The sequence below is a fragment of the Dioscorea cayenensis genome, unplaced genomic scaffold (genome assembly GCF_009730915.1).
Source record: "Dioscorea cayenensis subsp. rotundata cultivar TDr96_F1 unplaced genomic scaffold, TDr96_F1_v2_PseudoChromosome.rev07_lg8_w22 25.fasta BLBR01000864.1, whole genome shotgun sequence".
Classification (NCBI taxonomy): Eukaryota; Viridiplantae; Streptophyta; class Magnoliopsida; order Dioscoreales; family Dioscoreaceae; genus Dioscorea; species Dioscorea cayenensis.
Genome location: NW_024087255.1, coordinates 13,820 through 20,984, shown reverse-complemented (window position 1 = coordinate 20,984; position 7,165 = coordinate 13,820). Strand labels below are relative to the sequence as shown.

The window sequence follows — 7,165 nt, the reverse complement described above, 5'->3', positions numbered from 1 at the left end:
AATTTTAAAATATTAAATGCCCCAATAGGAAGAATTAGTTATAAACCCCTCAAAAATCTTATAATTATATATTGACCCTAAAAAAAAATAATTGCATATACCCCTAAAAAATATAGGTAATTATAGATATGCCCCTACTGTTAGATTCCGGTAATCAAACTTATGGTTATAACTTGGATTAAGATATACAAAAAGTCCAAAATAACCCTTGTACAACTTTAAAAAAAAACTTTTCAAGTGTATATATGCAATGGTATAATGATAATTTTATATATTTGTTGTTTGTTAATAGATGGTTTTTTAACTAATTTGAATCACAAGGGTATATACATAATTATGTATATTATTCAAAGGTATGTATGCAATTAATTTTTATTCAGGGGTAAATATATAATTTTAAAATTTTTTAGGGGTACACCTGCAAAAACCCGTATTAAATATATTTAATTATATAAAAAAAAAAGTTAAACGAAGACTACTAAATAAAGTTTTTTTTTTCTTTTAAGGAGCAACAAGAAAGTTAATATAAAAGTAAAGGAGGGGGAATCTGTAAAATAAATATAAGTTAAGGTTATTTCGATAAAAATCCAACATATTTAAGTTTTCCTTTGCCAGGTGGCGTTATATTATTCGCTGGAAACTTCTTCTTCGAACTCTCTGGTTGCGACGCAACGAGAGCTTCGTTTTTCCATTGTTTCGCTCTCATCGAGCGTTGAATCAAAGTAAAGAACTCGAAGGTGATCTTGATTCTTTATATTTTGGTTTTTTAAGGATTTATAATCTAGAGTTTCAGTTGTTTTTGATTTGTTTTCCCTGCAAAAAGTCAATCTTGGATGTTTTTTAAGTTCGTGGTGCGATGATTTGAATCAAATTGATGGTTTTCATTGATTTTCTTATTGAAAACTGAATCAATGTTGTTTTTTTGGTTGATTTTAAGTTCTTTTTAGGTCGCTTATGATTGATTCTTTGATATCATGGTTTATGTTTACTTTTAGTTCTCTATGATCGAATTTTATGCTTGTTTGATTGGATGATCATTACCTCTTATTGACCATTGAATTAGATTGGAAGTAAACTTTCCGAAATTTGAATTTTGCGCTATGTTTGTTTTTAATGTGAGTTGTTGGTCGATCAAATGCTTTCAATTCTATACTTATGCAATGGTTCTAGGGTTTATCGTTTACTGAATTCTAAAAAGATGTGAACTTTGAATTCATAAGCATGATTGACTTGATTTCTATAGCTATTCAATCCTTTCAGTTTTCGGGTTCTTTCTACGTATAAATCAATAATCACCCTCAACTCAGATGCCTTCCGCCGTCTCACCTCAGTGGCGTGAGAAGGCCAATGGTTTTTTCTCGTCATCAGGTAATTCATGCAAAAATGTTTTGAGTTTTCTTATTTAGATTAATCTTTTCATCTTGCTAGACATAAACTTTTTTGGAGTAGGCGTGAAGCTTAAACAAGCTGGGCAGTCAGCTGGGTCCTTTGTTGGGGATGTGGCCAAGGATGCTGGTGAGAATGTTGTAGATGCTGCGGAGAAGGTTGGTTCTATGGTGAAGAGTCGTTGGGCCTTATTTCGGGAAGCCAGAGAGCAGCGTTCACCACCACCTCCAAGAGACACTATGCAAGAACGGCTGCTCTCCGCTGCTGCTACCACTGGCTTGTTTTTTAGGAAGGGTATTTCGGAGACAAAAGAGAAGGTGGTTGTGGGGAAGATGAAAGTTGAGGAGGTAATACCCCTGTTTTGGCAATATCATTAGTTATTTGATTTCTCTCAAGTAGTTTTTGTCATTTAAGTGTTATTTATGAGTTGCAATTTTACTTTGGCTATGTGCTGATTGAGTATCCATTTTCCTAGCTGCCTATACCTGTCCTGTTAATTCTGCATTAAACAACACCCTTAGAGAAAGAAAACAAATCTCGCTTTGGACATTGGTATTGCCAGATGAGGTTTGAACTGAAAAAATCCTCCGAAGATGAATAAAATTTTAATTCACTAACACATTGTTATTCAATGATGTAAACATAGATTCTATGCCTGGTTTAGTGCACAACTTTTCTATGTTTTCTGACATGCCATTTGCATACAATAACTAAGTTGGAGAAGTTTTGTTTTACAGTGGAAACCATTAATTTGTAAATAAGAATTCTTTTCCTAGGATTATACCTGCCTATAACAAGCTGGAGTTCTATGAATTTTCCTTTAAGCTCTAGTTTTTACTTAAGAATTTAATGCAAAAGAAGTTTTAAAATGTTTGTCCTTGTGACTTTTCCAGTGGTGTGTGGACTATTTCTATATACTATACATCTAAACAATTATTTCATTGGAGATCAACCTCATGTGAAAATCATATTTGTTATCCTTATTGCTCAATATTATTTCTTGTTTTTCAAGTCAAGATGTAGAAAAGACTAGGACTTATTTTTCTTTATGTATCATCATTCTTAATCTCTTGTTTCTCTTTTCCCTCCCTCCTCTGTAGTATGTATTTCTTTTGTAGAACACATTGACCAAGATATACTGTATCTTTTCATTTCCATCAGGCGTGCAAAAGAAAACTGCTGATAAAAGTAAGGTTATTCTAAACAACATTGAACGATGGCAAAAGGTATGTGATTCTAATAAAGAATTGAAAACTAGTCTGTTCGTTTTAGTATGGGCTTGCGGTATCTTACTTTACTTTGGATTTCGCAGGGAGTGGCAAGTAGTGATGGTGAGTCAAGTTTTCCCACTTCTGGAATCATATTTGTTCTTATTAGAGATCTTGAATCAATTTAGGCAACATTTATTTGTGTGCTATTCACTTACTACAGTTGATTACAAAAAATGTTGTAGAGATAAGGATATTCAAGTTCATCTATCATTTAATTTCAAAGCATATCAGTGCAGAAAAATTTAATTGAAAGTGGTAGAGAACAAATGAGGGCGCACACAGTCCGAAACTGATGATTTGCCTGATCCTCTATACATGACAAAACTTCAAAAATGCTGCTGATTTCTTATCTTTGTTTTACTTTCCCACCTAATCCAACATGTTTATTTTTATTACACGATAATGAACATGTGCATTACTAGGGATTAACCAACCTTTTTAAACTTCCTCAGTATTCGCTTTACCTAATGAAGCTACGAGTACAAAGACAACATTCTACCAGGCCTGTTCCGAAGTCTTGGTCAAATGTGCCAATTATCTCATCTAGATCAGGTAATGTTGGATGTGATGCATCAGAGCTACTGGAGTTTATCTTTGTGTTATAGATGTGAGATTACACGAGTACATGTGTCTTTAGGATAGGATGTACACTGAACTCATATTCAAGTTGGAAAGGTAGACTGGTAGGTATGACGCAGTTAGTTTCACTTATACAACCAAATTGTAACAGCGCAGACAATGACTCAAGTAAATTTAATTTCATAAAGGAAATGAAATTCTCTCAGTCTTATGTTACAGATTGGAATGCATCTTTACCCGAGGGAGCTAAATGCAGTTGATGTGGCAGCATTAATAAGAAGGGTTATCTTGCTAAGCAACTTCCTGAAGACACTAACTACGTTTGAGATCTCATCATGAAATTAGAGATGCCGAGGATATAGCATAAACAGAGATAGAGATATATTGAAAGAAAGCTTCCGGGCATGTTGGATTAGCACAGGCCATGAGTTCATCACAGCTAGCCTGTTCGCTCCGCGTGAGCCAGAAATCATCTCTTAACAAGGTAAATTGTCTGATAAATTCTATTATATGTCCTCCAGATCTCATTTCTAGCATGTTGCTAGTGTATGTATTTTATGTATTCTGGTGTCTTGAATAATTTGGGTTGGTCATCTCGATTGAGCAGGTTCCTTGTTCATGCGCAACAATTAGAAAGCTCTGAACAGCATGTAGTATCATTGTCGGAAGGGAATCCTATGAAACTTAATTTTGAAGTTGCACTCTGAGATTCCATCTTGGCCTGTGGCTTGTCTATCACTACTGTTTTTACATATTTCCCATATAAAGCCTCTTTCACCAAATTGGTCCACTTTTTCTTTATTTTGCAAAGATCCTCAAAACTTGTCCTGAATCTGTAATCAACTTCAGAGTCAGGAGTTTCAAAACACTTCACAGGAAATCATGAACAACATCTATAGCCAAAGCGGTTCGAGCTTTGTTGTGAACTTCACGCAAAATTAGATTATCTAAGTATGAGTCCTTTTTAAGAATTAAGCTGCACATGCCTCCAGAGGAAAGAGGTACCCTTGAATGCATTGCTCATGGGTCTTCTCTCATGCCGTGATGCACGAATGCATTCCAGAGCGCCAAATAGTTGCCCAAAAAGATGAAGAAAGAAAAGAAAAGCCACCAAAGTCAGAATGGCCTGTCCGATAAATTTGGATGCTGTACTGGTGTGTGGTATCCTTCTAATCGTATTCGAAACCTCTCGAGTTTTGCTCCCTCTTGGTAAACCTCCAACAAGCAACTGATTTGCTCTTTTCTATGTCAATTCTGAAGTGATATATAGCTATGCTCTGAGGTTAATTTACAGATCATCTGAAAGCCATTTGATCTTTTTCAATTTGCATATAGATGGATGCTCACATATGCCTCTGCTGTGGAACTAGCAGTAATCATGTGAAAAGATGATCCAGGGACGGCTTCTTCCATGATCATCTCAGTTGATATTCATCAAGCGGAAATCTCGTGCTATAGATCTATCATCAGTAATGATGCATGGAAGGACCTTTAGGTGAGTTCAACATAATTTACACCTAGTTGCACCAATGTTGAAATTAAACATTTGGGCTTTTTGCCTATAAGAATAGCTAATTACTTATATTCCCTTTTGAAAACATCTTTGCTTTTTATGTCCTACTAAACATTGTTATTTTTGTTTAGAAACCTCTTTGATGAGAAGTCAACTAAAATTTATTAAAAACTTGTCTAAGAAAAGATAGAGCTGAAGGGTGGATATCTCTGTTTATAGAACTTTTATGTTTACTTTTAACTATAGGTGTATACAAGAAAATTATGATTTTATGAGGTATATTGGCAGTACCACTTTATAGGGACATGGCAATTGTCTCAAACATTTTTACTTTCATTAGCCTTCTGATGCCTTTCTTGCAAAAACTAGGTGAATCTTCTATTTCTTGTAGCCATTTGTGTGTTGCCACTCTATACCTTGTCTGGGATTATTTCTTATTGGTTCACATCAAGGAGGTTGAACAATTTAACTTCAAAATGACAATACTTAGAAACAGAGAAATATTGATACTTGGAAACAGAAGAAACCATGTAGAAATTTTAAATCTTTGTTTTTTTTGTTGATATATAATAAGAGAATGCACATTTATTCTGTCTGATTTTTATTTGAAAATAATCTTTTTGTTTAGTTATACTATTATTCTAAGGAGATTTTATTTTCGAAGTAATCAGTGTATTATAATGATGGTTAGGTTTTTGTAATATTTAGTTCATATAATATTGTCTTCCATTCTCAGATGGAATATGGTATTCCTTTGTTCTTAAACACTGTGTGCTATGTATGTTATCAGGAGATCTAGTTTTGGAGGAGCCGAAATTCTTATATCTTATTACTGCAACATAAAAATTGTCGTTTGCGACATACTGTTAATTTACAATTACGATGGCGATAGCCAGTAATGATAATACATCTTCTCAAATTCACTGGACGATGGATTCCCACTTGATTATGGTGCAATCGAGGTTATTCTCTGCCTCATCCAACATCACAATGCCACCATCTTCACCAGCGCAATAGAGACCGTCTGGTGATGATTCCAATCTCAAATTCAGATATCTATACCGTTAGTAAAGTAAATAAGTTTTTCATTTTGGGCTGAAATGGAGTGTCAAGTACGTGTCTTTGGTTTTAAGGTTTGTGTATTGTAAATTTTGACAGGGATTCTCTGTGGGTAGGAAATAGTAGTTAGCTGATTAACTTTAGATCAACTCTTGAATGTAGATATTCTTTTCTTATACCTATGATAAATAATGGTTTGGAACATGAAACTTCATTGGCATTTCTGCTTCATGAATGTTAAATTCAATCATTGTGCTTAGAAGAATAAAGTAATTATACATCAAACTTATCCCTATTAGTCTTTAGCATCCTATAAAAGTATAAACTTTTATTAGCGAAATTCATACCATAACAAAATCGGTGTGTTTTATGCGGGCGGGGATGGGTGATGATGATGATGATGATGATGATAGTTATTCAAATAATTATAACTTGATAATTTGCCCATTGCTTGGTCCTGAAACAGATGGATTATTATTATTATTATTATTATTATTATTATTATAAAATTGAAATTATAAGTGAGTGATTTTTCTATTATTTAGAGGGTTTATTTGAGAGAGATGTTTAAAGGGAAGGAACTAAAGTATAGTTTAGTGGTTTTTCTGTCTTGTTGTACTTGAAGTTTGTAATCTGATAAAAATAATAAAAGATCTTTGCAGCCGTTATAAAAAAAAGTAAAGAATGTTTGAGAAGGGAGTTTTGCTGATCTTTTGATTGGATATATGTTATTCATATTTCTTAGTGAGAAATATAAAGAAATTGTTCCAATTTCTCATGTTGTAATCAACATTTTGAACAACTTTTCTTGAGTTGTGAATTTTCAACTGTATGAATATCAAGGTAAATGAATACACATTGAAATATTATCGTTTTTCTTTGTGTTTTCGTTTCCCCACAAGTAATATATTTGTACATACACATTGAAAGTAAGAAATCTGAAAAAGTTCAGAACCGGTGACAAAAACAAGAACAGGGACTTCAATGACATAAAGGTAAGTTATCTAAATTCCTCCTTTCAAATCTGAAAGTTCCATAAATATACCTCAGTTAGTTACTTTTTAGTCTTGTTTGTTTGTAGCTGCTGTCATCATCCATCTCGAATTCTCAAAGCCGACTTCTTTCCATATCATCCACCTGTTCAATTCTCAGCATGAGTTACACAATAAAAGGGCCACACACATATAAATATATATTATTCCCTTAAAAGTGTTTTAATTATCATGTTTCATCATCATTTTTACTATTATGTTATGCTACGGCAATGAGAAAAATGTGCTTTGTTTTTAACAGTAGGATATATACAAATATTGATGTTAATAATATATATATATATATATATATATATGAGGACCGG

General features: G+C 33.4%; 1 pseudogene; it reads left to right on the top strand.

Moving 5' to 3' along the window:
- The first annotated feature begins 628 nt into the window (after nucleotides 1–628).
- Nucleotides 629–5,780, top strand: LOC120255148 (annotated as a pseudogene).
- Nucleotides 5,781–7,165: the final 1,385 nt, after the last annotated feature.